This window comes from Vicugna pacos, chromosome 2, assembly GCF_048564905.1.
Source record: "Vicugna pacos chromosome 2, VicPac4, whole genome shotgun sequence".
Lineage (NCBI taxonomy): Eukaryota > Metazoa > Chordata > Mammalia > Artiodactyla > Camelidae > Vicugna > Vicugna pacos.
The window spans coordinates 14,023,338-14,051,193 of NC_132988.1; the positions used below are offsets into that span (position 1 = coordinate 14,023,338).

The window sequence follows — 27,856 nt, forward strand, 5'->3', positions numbered from 1 at the left end:
ACATGAACCATTGGCATGAAACCATTATGCAATCTTAGGCTACATTTGTAGAGAGATGGGTGTTCACAACTGAAATAGGCAGTCTTAGTGCCTCCTGCTCCTGATGTTCAATGTGTATGTATAATCCTGTGGGCTGGACCAAGTGACTCAATTCTAACAAGCAGGGTATGGCAGAAGTGATGGGATGCTCCCTCTGAGATTGTATTATAAAGAAGAGCAAGGAATTTGTCAGTTCTGTTCATTAAGTATCCCCCATGTCTAGAGAATTGGCTGATACGTTTCAAATAACCAATAAATACCTGTTGAATTTTTTTTAAAAGAAAAGAAAGAAGGAAAGAAACTGATCCTTTCCCTCTCTCTCTCTCTGTCTCTCCCTCTCCGCTCTTCCCTACAATCACTTGTCCTGGAGTGAGCAAACTGTCATGATGCATCATGATGTAAGCAGTCCTACAGAGAGACCTGTGTGATGTAATGAGGAATTGAGGCCCTCTATCCAATATCCCAGGAGAAAGTTGAGCTTGCTAACAACTACATGAGTGAGTTTACAAGAGATCCTTCAGCCCTAGTTGAGAATTGAGATGACTACAGCCCCAGTCAATGAGAGAATTTGAGCCAGAATCACTCAGGTAAACCCTGTCCGAATTTCCTGGCCCACAGAATTGCAAGTTAAAAAATGTTTGTTGCTGTTTAAAACTGTTGAATTGGGGGTATTGCTTATGCAGAAATGGGTAACTTATTCAAGGACAATTAAGTGCTAGTAATACGGAACTCAGTACCCAGATCACATCTAGAACATTTATATTCTTCAGTTCTGGGTGCTACCCAGCATGCTGATAATCTGGAGTATATCCAGGGAAGGGCTATAAGGATTGTGAAGGGGCTAGAAACCACGTCATACAAAGAATCTTTGAGTGAACTAGGGCATTAGGGTGGGGGAAAAAAAGTAAATTTAGGTAGGAATTTGATAGCTACCCTCATATATCGCAAGATCCTGTGGAAGAGCTACTAGAATTCTGGAATTTAAGATCTGAAAGAGGTATTCATGGTCCAACCTCCTCATTTTATAGATCAGATGGTGTAATGAAGCTCAGAGTGGTCATGATTCTGACCTAACGTCAAATAGCAAGTTACTCGCTGACCTGAGAATATAACTTGATGTTTGAATCAAAGGCAGTTGTGCTTTTTGTTGTTCCAGGAACTTATGAATAGAGGATATAGGAATAGAGGATATAGCAACTTTAACAACTTGTGAGAAAGAATTTTCTAGCAGTTAGAGCTCTTTTTTTTTAACATTTTTTATTGATTTATAATCATTTTACAATGTTGTGTCAAATTCCAGTGTTCAGCACAATTTTTCAGTCATTCATGGACACATACACACTCATTGTCACATTTTTTTCTCTGTGAGTTATCATAACATTTTGTGTATATTTCCCTGTGATATACAGTGTAATCTTGTTTATCTATTCTAAAATTTTGAAATCCCAGTCTATCCCTTCCCACCCTCCACCCCCCTGGTAACCACAAGTCTGTATTCTCTGTCTTGTGAGTCTATTTCTGTCCTGTATTTATGCTTTGTTTTTGTTTGTTTGTTTATTTTTGTTTTTGTTTTTTAGATTCCACATATGAGCGATCTCATATGGTATTTTTCTTTCTCTTTCTGGCTTACTTCACTTAGAATGACATTCTCCAGGAGCATCCATGTTGCTGCAAATGGCGTTATGTTGTCGGTTTTTATAGCTGAGTAGTATTCCATTGTATAAATATACCACCTCTTCTTTATCCAGTCACCTGTTGATGGACATTTAGGCTGTTTCCATGTTTTGCCTATTGTAAATAGTGCTGCTATGAACATTGGGGTGCAGGTGTCATCCTGAAGTAGGGTTCCTTCTGGATACAAGCCCAGGAGTGGGATTCCTGGGTCATATGGTAAGTCTATTCCTAGTCTTTTGAGGAATCTCCACATTGTTTTCCATAGTGGCTGCACCAAACTGCATTCCCACCAGCAGTGTAGGAGGGTTCCCCTTTCTCCACAGCCTCTCCAGCATTTGTCATTTTTGGATTTTTGAATGACGGCCATTCTGACTGGTGTGAGGTGATACCTCATTGTAGTTTTGATTTGCATTTCTCTGATAATTAGTGATATTGAACATTTTTTCATGTGCTTTTTGATCATTTGTATGTCTTCCTTGGAGAATTGCTTGTTTAGGTCTTCTGCCCATTTTTGGATTGGGTTGTTTATTTTTTTCTTATTGAGTCATATGAGCTGCTTATATATTTTGGAGATCAAGCCTTTGTCGGTTTCACTTGCAAAAATTTTCTCCCATTTCGTAGGTTTTCTTCTTGTTTTATTTCTGGTTTCCTTTGCTCTGCAGAAGCTTGTAAGTTTCATTAGGTCCCATTTGTTTATTCTTGCTTTTATTTCTTCTAGGAGAAAATTTTTGAAATGTATGTCAGATAATGTTTTGCCTATGTTTTCCTCTAGGAGGTTTATTGTATCTTGTCTTATGTTTAAGTCTTTAATCCATTTTGAGTTGATTTTTGTATATGGTGTAAGGGTGTGTTCTAGCTTCATTGTTTTACATGCTGCTGTCCAGTTTTCCCAACACCATTTGCTGAAGAGACTGTCTTTATTCCATTGTATATTCTTGCCTCCTTTGTCGAAGATGAGTTGACCAAAGGTTTGTGGGTTCATTTCTGGGCTCTCTATTCTGTTCCATTGGTCCATATGTCTGTTTTGGTACCAATACCATGCTGTCTTGATGACTGTAGCTCTATAGTATTGTCTGAAGTCTGGGAGAGTTATTCCTCCAGCCTCTTTCTTTCTCTTCAGTAATGCTTTAGCAATTCTAGGTCTTTGATGGTTCCATATAAATTTTATTATGATTTGTTCTAGTTCTGTGAAATATGTCCTGGGTAATTGGATAGGGATTGCATTAAATCTGTAGATTGCCTTGGGCAGTGTGACCATTTTAACAATATTGATTCTTCCAATCCAAGAGCATGGAGTATCTTTCCATTTTTTAAAGTCTTCTTTAATTTCCTTCATCAATGGTTTATAGTTTTCTGTGTATAATTCTTTCACCTCCTTGGTTAGATTTATTCCCAGATATTTTATTACTTTGGGTGCTATTTTAAAGGGGATTGTTTCTTTACTTTCTTTTTCTGTTGATTTATCGTTAGTGTAAAGAAAGGCAACTGATTTTTGAACATTAATTTTGTAACCTGCTACCTTGCTGAATTCTTCGATCAGCTCTAGTAGCTTTTGTGTGGACCTTTTAGGGTTTTCTATATATAGTAACATGTCATCAGCATATAATGACACTTTTACCTCTTCTTTTCCAATTTGGATCCCTTTTATTTCTTTCTCTTGCCTGATTGCTGTGGCTAGGACTTCCAGGACTATGTTGAATAGAAGTGGTGATAGTGGGCATCCTTGTCTTGTCCCAGATTTTAGTGGGAAGCTTTTGAGTTTTTCACCGTTGAGAACTATGCTGGCTGTAGGCTTGTCATATATATCTTTTATTATGTTGAGATATGTTCCCTCTATACCCACTTTGGCAAGAGGTTTTATCATAAATGGGTGTTGAATTTTATCAAATGCTTTTTCTGCATCGATTGAGATGATCATGTGGTTTTTGTCCTTTCTCTTGTTGATGTGATGTATTACACTGATTGATTTGCGTATGTTGAACCAGCCTTGTGTCCCTGGGATGAACCCCACTTGGTCATGATGTATAATCTTTTTTATGTGTTGTTGGTAGAGCTCTTTAACAATGCAGTGGACTGCTAGTGAGTTCTCTGATACGGGAAATGGTTAAAATAAATGGCCAGGGTACCTGCTTAGAGGTCGAGTTGGATTACTTCCAAACTTCCAGTCAACTGTAACATATGATTCCATATTCATTTTAAGGTTAAAAAGAATGTAAAACAAACCAATATTTACCATGGCAATAAAAAAGAATTCTAGAATCTTAAAAGCAAAACAAAACTCACTTTATAGAAATAAACAATACATTTCCATTAAAGAATACCAGAATAAAATGTAGGCACAATAATCACTGTCAAAACAAGAGCAGAGCTCTGAAAAGAAAAAAAAAATTTACCTTTCAAGAAATAAAAACGGAAGAGAAGGGTGTATATTTTTAGATTTGGATTATTTGTCGAAATGGAAATGGACACAACTGTGAAATAGACCCTGTAAATTGGGGTGAAGAACATGTTCTTGTCCTTTTAGCATTATAATGAACAGGTTTTGGAGTTACCAGTGTATGACAGTGGGTAATCATTGTAGAAATTCTGTGTATAATTTTCTCTAAAGATAATTAAAAATCAGAAGACAGATAGGCTAAGAGAGAATCCCTACAATTAAAGTGCTGTGCAGACAGTACCAGCATGTATCACCAGCGCTTTAACACCCACAATGAGACAACAAAGACTTAAGCAGCTCAACTAGAGCAAAGATTGCAAGTTGCACTTAGCAATTATGTAAGAAGTGCCTTTTTTTAAAGAACAATTGTGAATGTTTTTTTCATTTACCAGACCCTCAGGAATTAAAAAAAAAAAAAGGTCACACTCTAATTCAGGTTGCTTTTTAGGTATAATTATCTTTCACCATAAAACACTTTGCTAACTAAAGAAGCATTCTTTAGAAATAAATTTACAGCATTTATAAACCCAGAGGCTCATATTCATGATAAAATGTGGCCTTCCCCACCTCAGTAATGGCAACTGAATTCTTCCAGTAGCTCACTTTAGAATTATCTTCGACTGATTTCTTTTTTCATATTCCCCACCTAAAACCTATCAGCTCTATCTTTAAAGTATATTCAGAGCCCTGACCACTTCTTACCACTTGACCCTGGTCAAAGTCGTCATCATCTTTTCCCTGGATTCCTCTAACTGGCCTTTGTACTTTGGCTTTTACCCTGCCTTCAGCCTGTTCTGAATTCAGCAGCCAGAGCAACTCTTAAAAAGAAATGCCAGCTTCTCGTTTTTTTCTATTTCTTTAATTTTTTATTTATTTGAGATGATGGATGTTCACTGAACTTACTGTGAACATTATACAACATTTCATGATGTATGTAAGTCAAATAAGTATGCTATACATGTTAAATGTATACAAGTGCTGTATTATATCTCAATATCTCAATAAAACCGGAAGAGATTGTATCTAAATTAAACTAGAAGAAAAGTAAATTTAAATAAATAAATAAAAACCAAAAAAAGAAATAATGATTTTTTTATTAATAAAGTAATGTAGTTAATTATATTAAAATAGGGCATTCATGTGTTCAACAACAACAAAAATGCCAACCATGTCCACAATCCGGTTTCCATCACACTCCATACTGTGGCCAACAAGGCCATCCATGATCTGGCCCCTTATTTTTCTGATCTCATCTACAACAGTCTTCACTCATTCCAGTTTAGTCACACTGGCCTTCTGGTTCTGCAAACATACCAGCCATACTCCCATCTCAGGGCTTTGTACTTGGCCATTCTCTCTGCTTAAAATGCTCTTCTTCCAGAGAGCCTTATCACCTAACTGCTCACATACCACTTTTGCAGCGACGTCTTTCTTATGAACAGCATTTAAAATTGCGGTTGTCATGACATACACATTCTTGCCTGCTATGTTTTCCTCTACATTTCTTCTTACCTTATTACATGTCATCTTATGTACGTATATTTTTTATTGTCAGTCCCCCCATTAGAATAAAAGCTCTGAGGTCAAAGATTTCTGTTTTATCCACTGTACCTGGTACAGTGTTGTGCTAATAATACTGTACCTAGTATAGAACCTGGCACACACAGTAGATACTAAATAAAATTTTGTTTAATTAAGAAATTAATTAGCAATACCTCACTTTTTATAGTAAGGACTTACATATGGAAAATACTTAGGCTATTGATACCTAGAACAAATTACTTATTTTTAGTTTTGGATTCACAATTGCTTGCAATTGTGGTACATTTTAAAAAATGTAGATATAGTTAGCAATTTTCAGGTAGAGGATAAATTGCTGTTTTAATGAGCCATGAGTTAGAAAATCCCTGGACATAGATAAAAGTAGATATTTGACTGAGGCAATGTGTCCAGAGGAAAATTAAAATTGTCTTAACCTAGGCTTATACTTAGTCAAGCTAGAAAAATATTTATGTGTTATATGAACCTCCGTAAAGTTCCTTTACCTGATTGATCTAAGCAATGATTCAGGGATTAAATATAAAACAAACCAAAATCCAAAACAGGGACATCAAAATACCACTATATTTTATTAGCTAGTCTCAAAGCACAGATAAGCAGATTCACTTAAGATTGTCACAATTGATTTAATAAGTAAATCTGAATTCTGTATATACTTCAGTGTTTTAAGAAGGATAAATAGTACCTGAGATTGGTAAATTAGGGGCAACATTAGATCTTCTGATTTTTAATACACTTTAAATAAATTACCTAATTAAATATTATTATTAATATATGTATTAATATATGATGTTTGTTTATCAAAGCTGCTTATAGAATTATCATAAATATTGAGAAAATGCTCCTAATTTTTTATCTCTATAATATAACCAAGTATATTGCCAGTCAGGGGCTTATGTGAGAGGAAATTGCTCTCTGCTTTCTACATAGTAGTAATATTATATCATTTGTTTCCTTTTGAATGGAACAGTCCATGATTTTAGGAGAGATGAGGGTTTTTTTTCCTAAATGTTTTTATTTGAAATAAATAATACACCAAGAGAGATGAAGTTTTATAAACATTTTGATTAAGATCTGAAATCAAAGTTGGTAATAAAATAGAAGCATCTTTTAATAAAATGCAGTTAAATAATTTTTATTAAAATGCCTATTTCACTTATATGGAATGGTGTATAAATATACACATAGTTTTAAGTAATCAGAATAAGTTTGTGTACCCACCAACTGGGTGAAGAAACCACATTACTAGTACCAGTGTTCTGTGTGCTCCTCTCTATCACATCTCACTCTTTCTCCTCAGAGAAAATGATTATTTTGATTTTGTGTCCACCGTTCATTTGCGTTCCTAAAGCCCCACCATTTTTATACCTGTCCCTAAAGAATATATTGTTTAATTTTGAAAACTAGAGTAGCAAGCACAAATAGGCTGAACAGAGTTTCTGGGTCATAGTCTGGCTTCAGTTACTCTAAGTGTTTACAAGAGACTTCCTCTGTCTGTAGTAACTCCTGGGAAGCAGAAAGATTACTATAATGCACCTATCTGACATGAATGTGGTGTGGACCAGATACTGGTCACACAGCTGAAGTTTGGCCAGACAGCGAGGGCTGCTCTGTAGTTTCTACTTTAAACTGTGTGGTCTACTTCTAGGTCTTAGGAGTAAGTCAAGCCAGAATCCTTTTGGGGTGGAAAGACTGTCCTTAGATTAAAAGGAGAGTAGAGCTTCATCAATACAGGAGAGATATCCAAACGCAGATGAGAATCTGGGTCAGGCTCACACAGGCATCCTCGGCTGAAAAAGGGTATAATGGCCGAGGACTGGTGAAGACAGTGTTTCCTGTGTCTGATTCTTGAGTCATACTGCCCTACCTGACTGCTTACCTCCCATGTGTGGGGCACAGCTATCATCTGGGATTCCCTCTCTTGCTCCCTGGGTTCCAGGTCTTCCTCTTTCTTGGTTTATTCTCCCATATGGGTGAAGCGTATCCTCCAGTAGCATCTTAAGAAAAGAAAAGTCAGGGGGAGGGTATAGCTTAGTGGTAGCGCATGTGCTTAGCATGCACAAAGTCTTGGTTTCCATTCCCAGTACCTCCATTAAAATAAATAATTACAATAAATAAAAATCTAATTACCCCCCCCAAAAAAGACTGATTAAAAAAGAAAAAAGATAAGTAGGGAATAAATTGAGATCTTGAAAATGTCTAAAAATATCTCTGTTCAATCCTCATTCTTGATTAATAATTTCTGAGGATAGGATTCTAGGTTGAAGATCATTTTGCACAGAATTTTGAACGTATTTTTCTTGCTTCTTGAAAACCTCTCTTCTTGCTTCCAGTGCTGCTGTGGAGGAGTCCAAAGTTGTTGTGTTTGTTTATCCTTTGTGTGTAACCAAGATATTTACCTTTTTTCCTGAAGGTGAGTGGAATCGTTTCTGTGTCCAGGTGTTCTGAAATTTCATGCATGACTTGTTATGAGTCTTCATCTGTTTTCCTCAGCATTTCATGGGTTCTTTTCATCTGGAAACATAAGTCCTTACATTCTGGTAGTTTTTCTTTAATAATTTTAATGATTTTCTATGTCCTATTTTTTCTGTTTCTGCAGTTTTATTATCTTTTTTCTCCTATTTCCCATCTCTCTCTCTTTCTATTCTACTTTCAGGGATGCTTTCTTCAACTTTATCTTCTAACCCATCTTTTAAGATTTTTTTCCCCCTTCTATCAAGCTTTTATTTCCCAAGGACTCTTTTTTGTTCTCTGAGAATTTCTTTTCCATGGCATCCTGTTCTTGTTTCATGGATGCTGTATTTTTTTAATTAGCTCTAAATATATTAATGACATTTTTTTCCTTTTAATGTTTTCTTCTCCCTAAATAGTCTTTAATTCCTCCAGATAACTTTTTTTTCTGCTTGTATTTGTCTGTATCTTTCACATTAGAAGATTCTCACAGTGACTGGTAATCCTTGATTATGTAACCTACGATTAAGCATGAGAGACTAAAAAACTCATTGAATTGCTGAATATGGGATTTAGCAACTACATGTCACTGTAGGGTGACTAAGTCGGCAAGTTTAACTCTTGGGTTAGATTCACCTGGAAAGAGATGTCCAGTCTCTGGCTAGGTGGATAAGTGCCTGGTTGCTAGCATTCTGGGCACTGATTAAGGAAGAGGGGTGAGGGTCTCTACTGTGAGCATATAATATGCATAAAATTAATAAGTTCACCTGTTGGGGTATGAAACCCATCCCCTCAACTGTGCCAGGCACTTTCATAATCTAAAGACCTCAAGTTTTATTTTCTTCAGAGGAATAAATGTCTGATCTATCACCTGGTTTGAGGAAGAGCAGTTGCTCCCACTGAAGAGGGGAGGTCAAACTGCTTTTACCCTAGTCTTCCTAACTACAATTTCCAGAAGTTCTTGCTGTTGCCACTTCCCATTTTTTTTTTTTTTGAAGATCCTGTAGAATAAATTGAGTTAGATTTCAGTTTTCCTACTGATGTCTTGGGATTCAGGTTTCTTGTGTCTAAGTCAGTTACCATTGGTCTATTTTGTTTTCAGCTTCCAAATTTTTGTTGCTCCTGTCTGTTTTTTCCTATACTTCTTCGATTGTGGTGGTATTTGGGAAGGAGTGAAATAAATGCTTCTGTTTGATCTGCTACCCTAACTCAGAAATGGAGGAAATATTTTCTTAATTTACTTACAAGGTTATACTTTGCTTTCGACCTGATCTAAATCTTTGCCTCTTTCATGCTATAGATGAGAACTTTGGGGATTTGTCTTTTAGAATCATCACTTAGCAAGAAATTTGTGTGAGGTCTGACTGACACCACTTGCTAAATTTCTTTACCTCTTTAACAACTCAGAGTTACTATTCCTTGGGATGGAAACTAGCAGTAGAGGAAGGTGGTGAAGCATTCATTCTTGGCTACTTTGGTATATCAGGAGTTGAGTCTTTTTTTCTAGCAGAACTTTCTTCATGAAAAACTTACCTTTTATGTGCGTCATTTTTTCTGGGCTATAGTTACCTCTGGATGACATGAGTGGTAATGAATTCATAGATCAAATTAACAGAGTGACTTACAGTTAAAATGTTTGCATGCTAAGAAAACCTTTAATGATTTATTCCATTGTTGACTTTTTAGGTTTGGCAGAGCACTGATAGGGAGATGATTTTGGTCACACCACTTACGTGACTATCTGAGCAAACTCAGGATGTGTTAGGATTCAGTAAAATGTTCCCATTTGTTAACATAACCCCAAATTTCACAAAGACAAAACTGAAACTGTTTTTCCTTTATTATATATTTATCCATATATTATATCTAAATTGTTTGAACAATCATTAGTAAATTTCCTCTTATTGAATGACATACAGAGAAATAGTCCCAAATGCTTTTGTCATCCCTCACCACATGAAAACTCAATATTTTTTAAAAGTGAAAGTGATTAATTTTACAGAGTGGGGGCTTTTGGGCTCTGTAAGAAACAGTAACTGAAATGCTTATTGAAACTCTACATTTAGAGGCAAAGACAAATGCCTCTACAAGGTGGCTTCTAAATATACATGGGGCACATAGTTATTAGTGACTATCTGAGCAAGCTCAGTTCTGAAGCTAATGAGGGAAAAGGGCAAGGAGCTGTTAAGTAGAAATGTGTGCGTTTCGCATTTGGATTTTTATGTGTCTATTTCTGGATCCCTCAGGAAAGAAGCATTGTGAGGTAGGGCACTTTTTATACTCAACACATTCTAGAAATTGAAAAACAAGTACCTTGCTTTCTTTGACCTATTGCTACCATAAAATTTTATCCCTCTCAAGAACAAATCTTTTAAGTTTAATATAATAAAAGTTTTCATTAATAATTTCCCCTGATTATGTTTATTTTTGACTAAATTTTTTTCATCCTGTAAGATGAAGTATTAGTCTAAAAAAAACTAGTAAATTAAGTATTATTATTTTTAACTTATTTGAGCCTAAGGACAAATATGATTATATAAAAATACACTTACCTGTATGTTCCAGTTGTATGTGTACTGATAATTAACAGTCAAAACTAAATACAGATTTCTGTCCCAGTATTTTATAAATAAAAACTTCCTATAATAATGAAGGAGACCAATATTCAAGTTAGTCCAAAGAATAGAAAAGTTGAAAATGTAAAAGAATTTTTAATTATCTACAAAATTGGTCTTATTTACACTTTTGTACATTATTTTGATGTTCAAAGACATTTATAGAAAACCATCAATAAAAGAAAATGTGTGTCAGGTGCCAAACACAAATCTGAGTTAGACAAGTAGTCAATTAATAAATACTTCTAATTTGTATGAGATAGGTGCTTTTCCAGGCGCTGGGAATTCAGCAGGATGAAGTTGGAGGCTATGACCTCCAGGAAATCCCCTTTCAGTGAAGGAAGGCAGAATTCTTAGAAATTTCATTAATCAGGAAGCCATTTATTGACCACTTGTATTGTCAAGTTCAGTGTGTGCCCTGGTGGGTGCCAAGATTAAAGATAAGGTCCTTACTTTCAGGGAGTTCACTTCTTTACATTGGAGTCAGAAACAAGATGATAGTCTAGAGACATGACTGGACCTTTGAAAATCTCCAGATCCTCTAATTCTGGTCTAATTTGTGATTTCATCAAACTCTTCATCTGTAAAGTGGGGATGATATGACTTCATTTATAGCTTTGTTATGCACATTAAACAACATCATGTAGCAATGTGGTCCCTGGGCAGACAGGCTCCTGACTGGCTCAGCAACTCCTCAGCAGCAGCAATCCTATTTCATGCCTCAACAGATTGACAAATTACTACATGTCCTGGAGATTCAGGGCCACTTGTGATATTTAAAACCTCAAGTGTTAAATTATGCAGTGCTGGGTCCAAGTGGAAAGTAAGTATTATGTTTGGGGTTAAAAACAGATTTTGTTATTAATCCATTAATAATAAGATCTAGCACTGGGTGTAATTGATACAGGAAAAATGAATGTGGGGAAAGAAGATGACTGTGTCCCAGGTCTCAGTTGGGTCCCTGGGATGTGCCCCACCAAGTGTGGGTCCTTGGCTTGGTGCAGGAAAGAATTCAGCAGCAGGCCACAGTTGAGTAAAGGTAGATTTATTCAGAGGGATACACACTCCATAGACAGAGCGCAGGCTGTCTCAGAAGGCAAGAGAAAGGCCATGAGATGTGGGGTTTGGCACTCAGTTTAAAGTAAAAGTAGATACACACTTTAGACAGAATGTGGCCCATCTCGTTCAGAAAGGAGAGCAGCCACAAGGTGTGGGGGTTGTTAGTTTTTATGGGCTTGGTAACTTCATATGCTAATAAGCAGGAGGATTATTCCAACTACTTTGGGGAAGGGGCTGGGATTCCCAGGAACTGGGCCACTACCCACTTTTTCACCTTTTATGGTCAGCCTCAGAACTGTCATGGTGCCTGTGGGAGTGCCATTTTCCATGTTAATATGTCACGAGTGTATAATAAAGCTCAAAGTCTATTGGAAGTCAAATCTCCTGCCATCTTGGGCCTCAAGGCCTGTTGGGAGTTGAATTTTTGGCCACCTTGGTGTTAACTGCTGGGTTATTTCTTGAATGTTTGTGCCCTGCCCTCTTTTTTCCTGTCTCGTAATAACTGTAATTTCACAGTAGCAATGAGGGCAAATAATGTTTTGAGATACCTGCAGTAACTGGAAGGTATTGTGAAAATATCTGATTTCTATTGGTTGTAAAGTAACAGACATTGTTAATCATACTATGGTTCCTTGCCTACATTTATAACTGGAGGAATTCCTAAATTTCAATTAGTTTTCAGCAAAAATAAACATTTTTTTCCTATCCAACTTCAATCCACTATAGATCCCAAATAATGAACCCCTGGCTTGCAGCTATGTCTTCTAAACAAGTTTCCCTGTCTTCAGTCAGATGCTGCCTCTAATCCAGTGTCTGGTTTGGGAATGCACAAATCTGATAAAGCCATTCCTTTCCTTAAAACTCTTCATTGGTTCTCCTGGCCTTTAAGACTAAGTCTAAATTCTTTCTGGTGACTCATAAACCTGTCCAGGACGGGTCTCTCTCTACTTCCTTACTCTTGCTCTGTTTCCCAGCCAAACAGGACTTGTGAAACACAGTCCTCTCCTGCCTTCCCAGTTACTGTTTGTTTTTTATGATGGGAATCCTTTTCCTTGACTCTACCCCTTCTCTGCTTGGTAAACGCCTTATTGAACACCTCTGCAGAAATCCGACTTACTGTCTGCCTCACAGGGTTTACATCACACTGAGGGAGACAGATAACTAAACATGTAGTTGTAACACAATGTGAGATCTGCCTTGTTTTCTTTTTTACCTCCAGGGCTCACAAACTGCCTGGACCAGTACCTGCTTAGTATCTAGGTGTCCTGCAATTCAGAACGTTCAGCCCACTGTTCTCTATGTGAATGGGCCCCTCTGGAGTTGTGTGACTATCAACGCTGGCCTGATAATATTTTACTGATGAATAAACAAATGAATGAGTGGCCTCAGCTGAGTCCGGAAGAGTGCTGCAGAGACTGAAATTTGGGCAAGAGTCGTTCTGGATTACATATAATTGGTTGTTTAAATTAATAATCTTAATGGTTTTTACTCACTTTTATTTATAGTCTAGAAGAGATGAACATTTCAGGGGCTTAAAAGAGCCACTTGTTCTGATTATAAAAGTGTCACAAGTTCATTTGTAGGAAACTTGAAAAATGTAGCAAAATACAGAAAAATAAAATTAGATATTATAAACAATGCCATAATTGGATGGAACGATCTTGGGGTGTTTATGTCAATAATATTTGAAACTGATTATAAGCCATATTGAATATATATTTGGTCACTGATTCCTTGATTCCAAAAGTATAAATTATGTAAAACATAAAGAATTAAGAGTTATCATTGAGATATTTTTTCCTTTGTTAATCATTTCATTTAGCAAATATTTTCTGAACATAAAGCATGAGTAACGTGACACTCTGAAGAATATAAAGATAAATTGGACATTAATCTCATGACTCCAGTACTTAGAAATTATTAGGGTGATCAGACACATTTGTGACCTTAATACAAGGCAGTAAGGATACGTGACTTAAGAAAGCTGCTGTCAGCCAGAGTGAACTTTTTTTAAAAGTAAGCTGGGTCATGTCATGTGTCTGCTTAAAACTTTCACTGGATCGTCATCGAATTTATTTTTATTTTAATTAAATAATTTTTTATCAGGATATAATCCACATATCATAAAATTCACTTTTTAAAGTGTACAACTCATTAAAGTTGTGTAGATATTTAAATAAAATCCAAACTCTTAACAATGGCCAATAGCTTTGTGTAATCTGGCTCTTGCCTGCACCTCTCCAATTTATTTCCTGACACATTTGCCTTTGCAGTTGATGTTTACTTAACCTAGAATCCTGGAGTGCTTTTTCTGCTGGCATTTAACACAGCTGGCTCATCTTGGGGGTCTCAACTGAAATGATACCTCTGCAGAGAAATTTTTTCTGAAACAGTCTCCAAAATAGCCCTCCCATCTACCCGACTACTCTTTGTCATATCACAAAATATTGATTTTCTTCATTGAATTTACTTACAATCTGTAAATGGTTGTATATTACTTATTTGTTAGAATATAAATTTCATGAAACAGAGATTTTGTTTGTTTGTTTTAGCTCTCTTTATTCAAAAAAATTTCCCAACTTTTTATTTTTAAAAATTTCAAACCTAAAGAGAAGTTAAAAGAATAGTACAGTGAACACCTATATATACTTTACCCAATCTTCGATTATTAACATTTTATCACATTTGCCTTACTTCTCTTTTTATATGCATATGTATACTCATATTTTTCTGAACCATTTGAAAGTTGCAGATATCATACTTCACCACTAAGTAATTCAGCCTGAATCTCCTAAGAACAAGAAATCTTTCCTGTGTAACAGCAATACCACTGTCGCTCTAAAATATTTAACATAGCTATAATACTATTAATATATGGTCTAAATTTTCCCCAATTATTTCTTTTTTAACATTGAAATATAGTTGAATTATAATATTATATTAGTTTCAGGTGTACAGCATAGTGATTCAGTATTTTTGCAGATTTTTACTCCATTATGAGTTATCATAAGTTAATGGGTATAATTTCCTGTACTATACAGGATGTCCTTGTTGCTTATCTATTCTGTACATGATAGTTTGTTTTTGTTAATCCCATGTCCCTAGTTTATCCCTCCCCACTTCCCTCTCCCCTTTGTTAACCATGTTTGTTTTCTAAACCTGTGAGTCTGTTTCTGCTTTGGATATACATTCTTTTGTATTATTTTTTAGGTTCCACATATAAGTGATATCATTAAGTATTTGTCTTTCTCTGACTTATTTCACTAAGCATAATATTATCTAGGTCCATCCATGTTGCTGCTATTGGCAGAATTTCATTCTTTTTTATGGATGAGTAATATTCCATTGTGTGTGTATTTATGTGTATATATATACACACCACATTTTTATCCATTCATCTGTTCATGGGCACTTGGATTGCTTCCATGTCTTGGCTATTGTAAACAGTGCTGCTGTGAATAGTAGGGTGCATGCATCTTTTCAAATTATTGTTTTTGTTTTCTTTGGATACACACCCAGGAGTGGAATTACTGGATCCTGTTGTAGTTCTATTTTTAGCTTTTTGAGGGAACTTCATACTGTTTTCCATAGTGGCTGTACCAATTTACATTCCCACCAACAGTGTACAAGGGTTCACTTTTCTTCACATCCTCTCCAACATTTGTTATTTGTAGACTTTTTGATGATAGTCATTCTGACAGGTGTGAAGTGATGTCTCGTTTTTCCAATACTCTGTTAAATAGAAGTGGTGAGAGTGGTTGTCCTTGTCTTGTTTCTGAATTTAATGGGAAGGCTTTAGCTTTGCATCCTTGAGTATGATGTTGTCTGTGGGTTTGGCATAAGTAGATTTTATTATGTTCCAATTGTTTCTTATGGCTTTTTCCCTGTTGAGGATCCAATTAAGGATCATCCATTGCATTTGATTAAGTCTTGTAAAGTCTACTTGTATGTACAAAAGTGTCCTCCTGCCTTTTTTTTCAGTCTTTCATGACCTTAATACTTTTTAAGAATCCAGCCCTTTGTCTTGTAGAATCTTCTACAACCTATTTGTGGCAAGAATACTGACATAGGTGATGATATATTACATCAGACCAGGAGACACCTAACGTTACTTTGTGCTATTGTTGGTGATACAAAGTTTGATCACTTGGTTAAGATGGGTTTTATCAGATTGCTTCCTTGTAAAAATACCTTTACCCCTTGATAGTTAATACTGATATTTTGAGAACATGTGAATATTTAATTCTTCAACAACCTTTCACCCATTGGTTTTAGCATCCTTTCATAATTCTTGAACCATTTTACACTGGTAGTTGTAAAATAATGATTTTTTTCCCTAAGAACAGTCATCTTTACTGACCTCTTCACAGCTGTATCATCAGTTCCTGTGCTTTGAATGAGGTGAGCACAGAGTAAAATTTGGTACATAAGTGGATGAAGCTCTACCTTCTATAGCATTCGTCAATCACAAATCCTGTCAAAATGGCAGCAAAATGATAGATTATTTTGGTATTAAGAATAGAACTTCAAAGTGCTTCTGTTGTTGAGCCCAAGTCCATGTGCCTATGCACAGTGGGGCCAAACAAACTGTTATGTTGGAGTTTGGAGCAAAGAAAGGTTTATTGCAGGGCCAAGCAAGGAGAACTGGGGACTTGCTCTCAAAAGACTTGAACTCCACGATGGTTTTCAGGGAGGGGTTTATAAAGGCAACATATGGAGTGAGGGCTGCAGGGTGCGTGATTTTCTTCTGATTAGTTGTTGGTGAGGTAACAGGGTAGTGTTCCTGGAATCTCACTCATCAACCTTTTGTTTCCAACCATTCTGGAGTTTCAGCATATAGTTACCATCCTCCACCAGGGTAGGGGGCCTTAGCTCCTGCAGAACTCAAAGATACGTATCAGATATATATATGTCCCTTTAAGGGGAACTAGGACTCTGTTTTATCACTGAACTACTGTTTCTTTTTTTTACTTTTTTTTTAAAATTGAAGTATAGTCAGTTATAATGTGTCAGTTTCTGGTGTACAGCATAATGTCCCAGTCATGCATAAATATATACATATATTCTTTTTCATATTCTTTTTCATTAAAGATTATTACCAGATATTGAATATAGTTCCCTGTGCTATACAGAAGAAATTTTTTTAAATCGATTTTTATGTATAATGGTTAACATTTGTAAATCTTAAACTCTCAAATCTATCCCTTCTCACCCCTTTTTCCCTGGTAACCATAAAATTGTTTGCTATGTTTGCGAGTCTGTTTCTGTTTTGTGGATGAGTTCATTAGTGTTCTCTTCTTTCTTTCTTTCCTTTTTTTTTTTTCAGATTGTACATACGAGTGATATCATATGGTATTTTTCTTTCTCTTTCTGGCTTACTTCATTTAGAATGACAGTCTTCTCCAAGCCCATCCATGTTGCTACAAATGGCATTATTTTATTCTTTTTTCTGGCTGAGTAGTATTCCATTGTATCCACAATTTCTTTATCCAGTCATCTGTCAGTGGACATTTAAGTTGTTTCCATGTCTTGGATATTGTAGATAGTGCTGCTTTGAACATTGGGGTGCGTGTATCTTTTCGAATTAGAGTTCCCTCTGGATATATGCCCAGGAATGGGATTGCTGGATCATATGGTAAGACTATTTTTAGCTTTTTGAGGAATCTCCATGCTGTTTTCTGTAATGGCCACACCAAACTACATTCCCACCAGCAATGCAGGAGAGTTCCCTTTTCTCCATAGCCTCTACAGCATTTATTGTTTGTGGACTTTTGAATGATGGCCATTTTGACTAGTGTGAGGTGATACCTCATTGTAGTTTTGATTTGCATTTCTCTGATAATTAGTGATATTGAGCATTTTTTCACGTGCCTGTTTGCCATTTGTATGTCTTCATTGGAGAATTGTTTGTTTAGATCTTCTGCCCATTTTTGGATTGAGTTGTATTTTTCTGTTTTTGTTGTTATTAAGTTGTATGGGCTATTTATATGTTCTGGAAATTAAACCTTTGTCAGTCACATCATTTGCAAATATTTTCTCCTATTCTGCAGGTTGTCGTTTTGTTTTGCTTATGGTTTCCTTTCCTGTGCAAAAGCTTGTAAGTTTAATTAGGGCCCATTTATTTTGCTTTTATTTCTATTGCCTGGGTAGGCTGCCCTAGGGGAACATTGCTAAGATTTATGTCAGATATTGTTTTGCTTATGCTTTCTTCTAGGAGGTTTATCATGTCCTGTCTCATATTTAAGTCTTTAAAAGCCATTTTGAGTTTATTTTTGTGTATGATGTGAAGGAGTGTTCCACCTTCATTGATTTTTGTGTGGCTGTCCAGTTTTCCCAACACCATTTGCTGAAGAGACTGTCTTTTCTCCATTGTATATTCTTGCCTCCTTTGTTGAAGATAATTGACCACTAGTCTGTGGGTTTATTTCTGGGTTCTGTTCCATTGATCCATATGCCTGTTTTTCGTGCCAATACCCCCGTTTTGATTACTGCAGCTCTGAAATCTGGGAGGATTATTCCCACAGCTTTGTTCTTTTTTTTTTTTTTAATATTGCTTTGGCAATTCTGGGTCTTTGGTGATTCCATATAAATTTTAGGATTATTTGTTCTAGTTCTGTGAAAAATGTCCTAGGTAGTTTGATAAGGATCACATTAAATCAGTAGATTGCATTGGGCAGTATTGCCATTTTAACAATATTAATTCTTACAATCCAAGAGCATGGAATCTCTTTCCATTTCTTTAAGTCATCTTTAATTTCCTTAATCAATGTTTTGTAGTACTCCATGTATAAGTCTTTCACCTCCTTGGTCAGATTTATTCCTCCATATTTTATTGTTTTGGAAGCGATTTTTAAAAGGGATTGTTTCTTTACTTTCTTTTCCTGCTAATTCATTGTTAGTGTAAAGAAATGCAACTGATTACTGTATGTTAATCTTTTCCTTTGTTTCTGCATTCCCTCACTTCCCTAATTAGTGTCTGCTTGAATCTGCTCTTTGGAACTCAGGGAAGGCCTAGGAGACAAAAGCCTTTTTATACAAACTAGAAACAGGTGGCATGGAGGGGCTTTTGTACCAGGGGGGGCCTGCAATGTCCTGCTTGATTTCAATCCCCCTTTTTCTTTGATACTCTTCAGTTCTGAGGGTAACAGATGTGGGACAAGAAAGGGAATAAATTTTTGGATAGAGAGGTTAATCATAAACTCAGCAGAGAAACTCAGTATTAGGGGGACTCGGTTTCACTTCTGAGTGAACCATTCACTGAGTGGCCATTCACTGGATCAGGGTTCAGCAAACTATGGGCCACAGGCCAAATCTGGTATGCCACCTGTTTTTGTATGGCCTACAAGCTAAAAATAGTTTTTATATTTTTAGATCATTAAAAAAACTTTAAGGCAGGAGGGTACAGCTCAGTGGTAGAGTACATGCCTAGCATGCATGAGGTCCTGGGTTCAGTCCCTGGTGCCTCCATTAAATAAACAAACAAACTAACACACCTAATTACTTTCCCGCCCCTTTCCAAAAACAACAACAAAAATTTATTTTAAAGTTTTTAAAAAAAGTACAAAATCAAAAGAAGTATAATGTATCATGACATATGAAAATTATATGAAATTCAAATTTCAGTGTTCATGAATAAAGTTTTGTTGGAATGCAGTCACTCTCACTGGTTTAGGTAGCATCTATGGCTGTTTTCTCACTATAATGGCAGAGTTGAGTTTTTGAGACAGAGATCAAATGATCTTCAAAGTCTAAGGTTTTTATTGACTTTATTAAAAGTGTGCTGATTAATGCATTAGATCTTAAACTTTTTGAGGGCACAATGTTTTGCACATAAAAGGCATTCAGTTCATGTTTGTTGGATTAAATTGAAACTCTGAAGTCTCTTGATATAAGTTTTCTGACTTAAAATTCCCTTTCTGGATCTATATAACTACTATCCATTAGGTAGTATCTAGTATGAATAGGTAGTATCTTAGTATGAAAAAAACTTTTAGTATTTATTAAAGTTTGTTTATCCCTTACAGACTAATAAGGGGAATCATACATTTACCTACCTGTACCACTAGGCTGAATGTGTTAAGTGCCATCAGAAAGCTTATATGTTACCGGCTTCAGGGCAAAACAGAACATATTAAGCTGGAGCAATTGAGAAAAGACCTCTTGTACTTGACATTGGACCCTCAGGTCATATGAAAAGACCAAGAACAAAATCCTGCAAACGGGAAGTCACTGTATGCAAAGAGGAAGCTGTGATGTGGCTGGCTTGCCTGGAGCATAGCCTTGTTTCTAGAAGGTGTTGGGCTGGACTGGAGTTCAGCCTTTAAGCAGAAATAGGGAGGGTCTATACCATCTTCCAGCCACTTATCACTACCCACTCACTATCAAGACTACAGTAATCTGGCATTTCCTTATCACTTAACTAAGATAGTTCTAGTTCTATTGAAGGTCTCAGCTAACCACCAGGAAAACCAAAGGGCTTTGATCAGCCCTCTTCCTTCCCTACCTATCTGCATTCAACAATTTAACCTTCCTTCTTTCTTGAAACTTTCCTCTCCAACTCATTCTGATGGTAGCTGTACTCCCCCCTCTGGTTCATTTTCTGTTGACAGGGAACAAACAAGGGCTCCAATCAGAATATGGCTGTCAATGGGAAACAGGTCCTACAACAGATTCTATTTTCAACTTTTTTCATTTCAACACAAACTTTTATGGAAAATGTACTACATCCAAGACACCATTCCAGATGTTGTAAGGGGGAAACGATTCGCACAATGTTACATCTTGTGGAGGAGAGCTTGGTAAACAAGTAATTAAAACTCAAAGCAGAAAAAGGTAAGGGTTGATAAGGAGCATAAAGAAGCATTCTGTGTATGTGAAAAGGAAGGGCAATTAAAAGTGACCTTGAGATAAGAATCATTCATATCTTTCTAAGGATGAGGGTGTTTATTACCAACGCTCTGATAGTTAAGAAAAAAACTTAAGTTATAAAGTTTGTGGACTTCTAAAAGAAAAATTGGTTTTCAGATTATTTCTTCATTATAAATATTAAAACTTTGTTTTAAAAGTGATTACTATTATTCTAGCAGTAATCCTTTTTTCACTTGGTCCTTAATGTTGCAGGAAAATGGGGAGCTAGAAGATGGCCATGTCCCAGGTCCCAGTGTTGCCGACTCCAAACTCATTCTGCTCGCCGCACGACAGGCCAATAAATCGGGAGACAAGGTGTCGGGGCAAGGAATAGCGACTTTATTTGGAAAGCCGGCAGACCAAGAGGATGGCAGACTAATGTCTTGGAGAACCATCCTGCTCTAGTCAGAATACAGGCTCCTTTTATACAAAAAATGAGGGAGGGGGAGAGAAAATAAGGGAGGGGATGTGGTTGATTGTTGTAATCTTCTTGCTGCAGGCATTCTTTTTTCTTGCAGCCATCCCCGTGGGCTAGGTCATGGTGTCCCTGTAAATCTCTAACAAAACAAAGGTTATTCTCTACTACACCAGGTGAGTCCCTGGGGCATGCCTCATCAAGTGAGGGTTCTTGGCTTTGTGCAGCAAAGAATTCAAGAACGAGCCATGGTAAGGTGAAAGCGAGTTTATTCAGGGAGGTAAGTCAGAGTGCAGGCCGTCTTAAAAGGCAAGAGAGAAAGAGGCAGCAGGCAAGAGGTGGCCCCTTGGCATGAGGTTTTCTTGGGAAGTGAGATCGGGCATGAGGTGTGGGGGGTGGTTAGTTTTTATGGGCTCGGTAACTTCATATGCTCACAAATGGGAGGATTATTCCAGCTATGTTGGGGAAGGGGCAGGGATTTCCAGGAATTGGTCCCCTGCCCACTTTTTGGCCTTTTATGGCTAGCATGGGAACTGTCATGGCACCTGTGGGTGTGCCATGAGGCTCAAGGTCTACTGGAAGTCGAATCTTCCACCATCTTTGTTCTAACCAGTTAACTTATCCTCAATTGCTGTATCATTCTTTTAATGGTTGTGTCCTGCCCCCTTCCCTCTTGTCTCACCTAGAACAATTCCATTTGTAGATATTATTAGCTCTGTTTTACAGACGAAGTAAATGAGCCTCAGGAATTAAATAAGAATGTAGGAAACTGGCCTCAGATAGAATTAAACTGTCTTTTCCTCAGTATTTGAAGTGAATTCTTTAGGAAACTAGAGGCAGAATATCTATTTACATATACTCCTTTTGTTTTCTACTAAATCAGGGAGCTACATGCCACCACTTAAATTGACTGTATTCAGGGGTCCCCAGATTCAGTACCTTTCATTTAACCCAGGAGACTCACTTTCTTCATTGTCAAAGTGGCCTAGCAACTGGTCAGGTACGTGGGGACCTAACTCTTTCAATCCAAGGGAGTACAATAGAGTCTGTGCTGTTTGTATGAACAGTGCTGCTGTCTAAAGCTCTATCTACATGGCAGTTCTTAAATAGTTAAAAAAGCGAAAAGAGTATTACTGGTTTTCACAGCCCTCCAAATTCAATTTCCACATTGGGAAATCCAAAGATTGAGGTTATTTCGTATGTTCTGTTTTTTGCTAAAACTAGGGCAATCAGCCATCTTCAGGCAGTCAAACCAGTTTGATGGGTACCCCTCCCACTTCCCCCATCAGAAACTGGCCTCAGGACAGTAGTGCTCATTGGCTGATGGTTACAGTTGGATTGACAGGTGCAGCCATGAAAAATAGGAAAAAAGAAAAAAAAATTTGCAAGCTCCACAGAGAGATTTTGTAAATAGACATGAAGTCTATGTAAACATAGTACCTGTACTTTTTCTAGCTGGCACCCTGGGAACCCAGCATAACGAGATCACAGTAGACAACCTGCCATCAACAAAACAGAGGGTTTTTTAGGGTGTGGAGGTGGAGTAGAAAGGGTATCTGGTTGCTCCTGCTTTTGTCCAAAAAACTCTTCCAGCCAAATTTTCAATTCAAATAGTTCACATGTAGGAACCCTGAAGAATTTTTGGTGATTTAAAAAAAAAAAAAGACCAAGACCTGCGTGAGAACTCAGTTTACTACAAAGGAAGTCAGAGTAACTCTTTCTTGACAAAGGAGCAAAAAAGCTCTGTAAAGGTTGGAAATCTGGTCCTGTCTGTAGTCTATGAGCAGTTGGGGGAAGTGCCAGAAGGGAGTGTAGGATGAAGGGGCTGTTGTATTAGGCAGAACGGAATTCAGGAACTGGGTTGGTTCCCCTTCCCAGATGCTGCGTGAACTTTGCTCAGCCTTCTCTCTGTTCACTCCCTGCAAGAAAGCGGCTGCTGAGCGGGTAGAGCAAGAGTTTATACCCGTTTGTCGTGTTTAGTCTTACATTATTTGTGATATATTTTAACAAATTAGCGGTTTATGTGCTTTGGATTTTTCTGGGAAGAAAAAAAGCAGTTAAGTAGTTTTGCTCTATGGATTCCTAATGGTCTGAGTGAGCAAAGAAAGACCTGCTCTCAAGAGTTACCTCTTTGGGTCCAAAAAACTAATAAAATTTGTGGCTGAATCAAAGATTACATATGCATGGTCCAAATGCCAACCAGACTAGCTAGTAAACAGAAGAGTAGATAGCTATATTGATCAGAAAAGTGTTCAAAAAGTGTTTTTTTCAAAAAAATTAAAAATAACATCATTTAACAAAAACATATGCTTTAATTATTGTTATAATGGCTTACATTTATTGAGCACTCATTGCTTTTGGGGTACTGTGTTAAGTACTTCATCTGTAATCCTTACAATGGGAAGTATTATTATAGTCCTTTTATAGATAAGGAAACGGAAACTTCAATAATTTGTTCCATAATTTCTCAAGAGCACATAGCCAGTAAGTTATGGAACTAGAGTTTAAGCCAAATGTGTTCAGTGTCAAAGCCTGTGCACTTAACTAGAGAAGAGTTTTACAGCGTTCATAATAGCAAAACATTAGACACAACTTGAATGTAAATAGTAGAAGCCTGGTTAAAGTATGGCCTAATCAACAACGTAACAATAAACAGTTATTTTTAATGTCACATTTAAAAGACGAGTGACATGGAAAATGTTAATGATATATATTATATCTAAGTGAAAAAATAAACAGGCTGTAAGAAGTACGTTTCGCCTGATCTCAATTTTGTACTACACATCTATTTATGGGAATAATACACACACCAAGTGTCGGAGATGTATGCATATTATAATTATGGGTATACTTTTCTTTTCATTTTTGAACTTTTCTACATTTTCCAAACTTTCTTCAGTTAGCTTGTATAACTTTTTAAAGTATGTAAGACCCTTCAATGTTATTTAAAGTAGAAGAGAAAAATATAGTAAGAGGAATAATAAATGTACTACCATCAATTTTGTGACAGACAACGAAATTTTGTGCGGAAGAAGGGTGGGGAGAATTGAACATTTGAAAGTAGCTGTGACACAAATGCACATTCTTTCACAGGTGCAGCCACCAGTGCAGATATGTCTCATAATTTTCCATTAGCCAATATCATATTAACCAGGGTCATGAGTAAGCACAATCATATTTTGATCATTTTCCTCCTTCTTGAATTGCTTTCCTCCCTTCGCTTCCATGACTCCTATTTTCCGTCTACCTTATTGACCTCGCCTTTCTCAATCTCCTTTGCTTCAGCTCCCTTTTTCATCTCGAAGAGCCCCAGCTTTGGCCTTGGGTCTCCTCTTCACCATCTACTCAGAGGGAAAAAAAAACAAAAACAAAATACCTTCAGGAGCCACACTAGTAACAAGTGAGCCAAGCAAATCCTTGATTTCACTGCCAGCTGTTCCCCCAGCCCAACTCCAGTCACCTCCACCTCAGTGAATAGCACATTGACCAATTGCACAAGTCAAAATGCAGGCCATCTTTCACTGCTGGCTCTTCCTCACCTGCACCCACACGCATCCAGTGCATCAGCAAATCCTGCCGGTTCTATTTTTAAGCCGTATCTTGATTCTTTTTCTTTCCCCTTTCAGCCTCCATCCTGCTTAGGCTACTTAAGTGTTACCCTAAGCAGTCTCTTTGCTTTCACTCTTGCCTAGCCACTGTACATTCTTCACGCACAGCCAGTCATGCAAATCTCTGGATTTGGAATTGAAAACTCAGAAGACGTGGCTCTGGTCTTCTTTCATTCTTCCTATTGAAAAGGTAAGATTTACCTAGCTTGACTGAATTATCACAATTCAGAATTAATGTACTAGTACTAAAAAATAGTGAATTCACTTTGGTTTCTTAGCAGTCAAATATTTGGGAACCTAAGAAAAAACCAACAAAATGTATTTGCTCAGTTGTTCTGCTCACTTTGTACTCTACCACCTTGCTTAACAATGGTTGAGAGAGCACTGAAAAAAAGGAAAATTATATTCTATTCTTAATTCTCATCCGTCTATAAAGAACAAAACAGAAGGCTGACATAAATGTGTATTATAGCCTGGGGGTGGCTTACCAAACTTGTTTTCGCTTAAGTTCATCTTACCTCATTTTTCCAAGACCTCAGTTCAGTTTTTTGTTTTTTGGTTTTTTTTTGCCTTCTGAGCTTCTACAGCTATGACTCATGGAACTAGAACTAGCTCACTACTGCTTTGTGTTACTTTCTGTGTGAGATTTTTCTTAACTGCTTAAAATGACATAAGCAAAATACATTTTTTTCCCTAAAGCTTAAAGACGTAAATGTTAAACTGTCTAACAACTTCCCATTAAAAGAAATTGGATTTAGCAGAGGAATAGAGACTTTCTAATTTTACTGTACAAAGTAAAATAATTTTCCCCAGTTATTTCTTCTATAGCCGTTGATCACAGAACTTTCAGTACTCTTGTTTAGATCCTGGAAATTAAAGTACATTTTCCTAAATGCTAACTTCTTACCACATTTTGCTTTTGAAATAAACTATTTTGAAGTTGACACTATTTCTGTCTTGTCTTTAACATGAAATCTAGCAATTGTCTGTTTTTACACAGAACTCTAGATTCTTCTCCCTTCTGATTTAAAAGACTGTTGCTTTTGGAATAGAAATATATAGTCCATACTGTCTAGATTTAGGGACATTGTAGCTTGTTTCCAATACTCTGAGTGACCTTGAAATCTTTATACAGGTTATTTTTAATTAACATTAAACTTATGCATATGTCATCAAAGGAGTATTATGAAATTAAATTAAAATTAGTTTGGTGTTTGTAAACCTTGGCCCTACCAGGGAAGCTTTAAAAAATATTGATGCCTAGGTCATACTCAAGATTCTGATTTAATTGGCCTGGGCATTGGAAAGATTCCAGGTGATTCTAGAGAATGGCCAATGTTAAGACCCACAGAATTAGGCAATTATAGTTCCAAGATGTCATTTTTTATGTTTGAGGCTAGCTGCATGTATGAAAAAGGTGGCAATATATTTTTCTTTCCCTCCCTGCCTGCCTGCCTGCCTTCCTCCTTTCCTTCTTCCCTCCCCCGACTCCCTCCTCTCTCCCTTTCTTTATTTCTTTCCTTCTTTCTTTCTTCTTAGTGATTTAAAACAATGCAAATTTATAGTTCTAAAGGTCAGAATTCCAAAATGGGTTTCACTGGGCTAAAATCAAAGTATTGGCAGGGCTGCATTCGTTCTGGAGACTACAGGTGAAAATCTGTTTTGCTACATTTTCCAGCTTCTAGAGGTTGCCTGAATTCCTTGGCCTGTGGCCTCTTCCTCTATCTTCAAAAGCATCAGTGTAGCATCTTCAAAACTCTCCCTGACTCTATCCTTTTCTGTCTCCCTCTTTCACTTCTAGGGACCTTTGTTATGACACTGAACTCACCTGTTTACTGCAGGATAATCTCCCATCTCAAGATCTTTAATCTAATCATCGGTAAAGTCCTTTTTCCATGTGACTTAATACATTGACATGGTTCCGGGGATTCGGATGTGGACATCTTTACAGGGCATTCTGCTGCTACCGCAAGCCCCGTAGTCTATAGTTGTTTTCCTCTTCAGATTTTACACACTCTTCCTGATGATCTTGCTCATTCTGGTGGATGATGCCACATTGCTACCTCCAATTCCAGGTGCAGCTATTCACTGGACATCTCCCCTGTGTGGTCCCACAGGCCCTGGAACCCATGCTGTTTCTCACCTTTAGGTCTTGACACACTGTGCTGTCTTGGCTTAAGCACCTTTTTCTCCTTCTCTCAAGTCACACTCTTCTTTGTCCTTCTAGACTCAAGGCATTCCCTTCTTCAGGAAGCTTTTGTTTATTTTTTAATGAGATATAATTGATATATAAGATTGTGTAAGTTTAAGGTGTGCAACATGTTAACTTGATAATTTACATATTGCAGTATGATTACCACCATAGCGTTAGCTAACACCTCTATCACATAATTATCATTTCTTTTTTGTGTTGGGAACAATGAAGGTCTAGTCTTTTACACAGTAAATAATCTTAAGGTTATCAGGGAAAGGAGGTGGGAAGGGATAAATTTGGGAGTTTGAGATTTGCAAGTATTAGCCACTATATATAAAAATAGATTAAAAAAACAAGTTTCTTCTATAGGGAACTATATTCAATATGTTGTAATAACCTTTAATGAAAAAGAATATGAAAATGAATATTTGTTTGCCTATGCATGACTGGGACATTGTGCTGTACACCAGAAATTGACACATTGTAACTGACAGTACTTCAGTTTAAAAAAAAAGATCTAGTCTCTTAGCAGTTAATAACTATGCTGTGCATTGGATCTCCAGGACTTATTTATCAATTAGTTGCAGGTTTGTACCCTCAAACATCTCCCTAATTTTCCCACTCCCCAGTCTTTGGTAATCAACATTCTACTCTCTGTTTTCACAAGTTTCACTTTTTTACATTCAATGTGTAAGTAATATAATATAGTGTGTGTCATTCTCTGTCTGACTTACTGCACTTAGCATAATGCCATACGGTCCATGCATGTTATCACAAATGGCAGGATTTCCTTTCTCATGGTTGAGCATCCCATTATATAAGTATACCACATCTTCATCCATTCATTCATTGACAGACACCAAGGTTGTTTTCCATATCGTGGTCGTTGTGAATAAT

At 36.8% G+C, this 27,856-nt stretch overlaps 1 long non-coding RNA gene across 1 annotated transcript; it reads left to right on the forward strand.

The window, feature by feature from the left end:
- Window positions 1-511: 511 nt before the first annotated feature.
- On the forward strand, window positions 512-13,617 carry LOC140700961 (uncharacterized). The gene is made up of 2 exons (XR_012079728.1): window positions 512-626; window positions 13,055-13,617. It is a non-coding gene; the product is annotated as an uncharacterized lncRNA (long non-coding RNA).
- The last annotated feature ends 14,239 nt before the right edge of the window (window positions 13,618-27,856 follow it).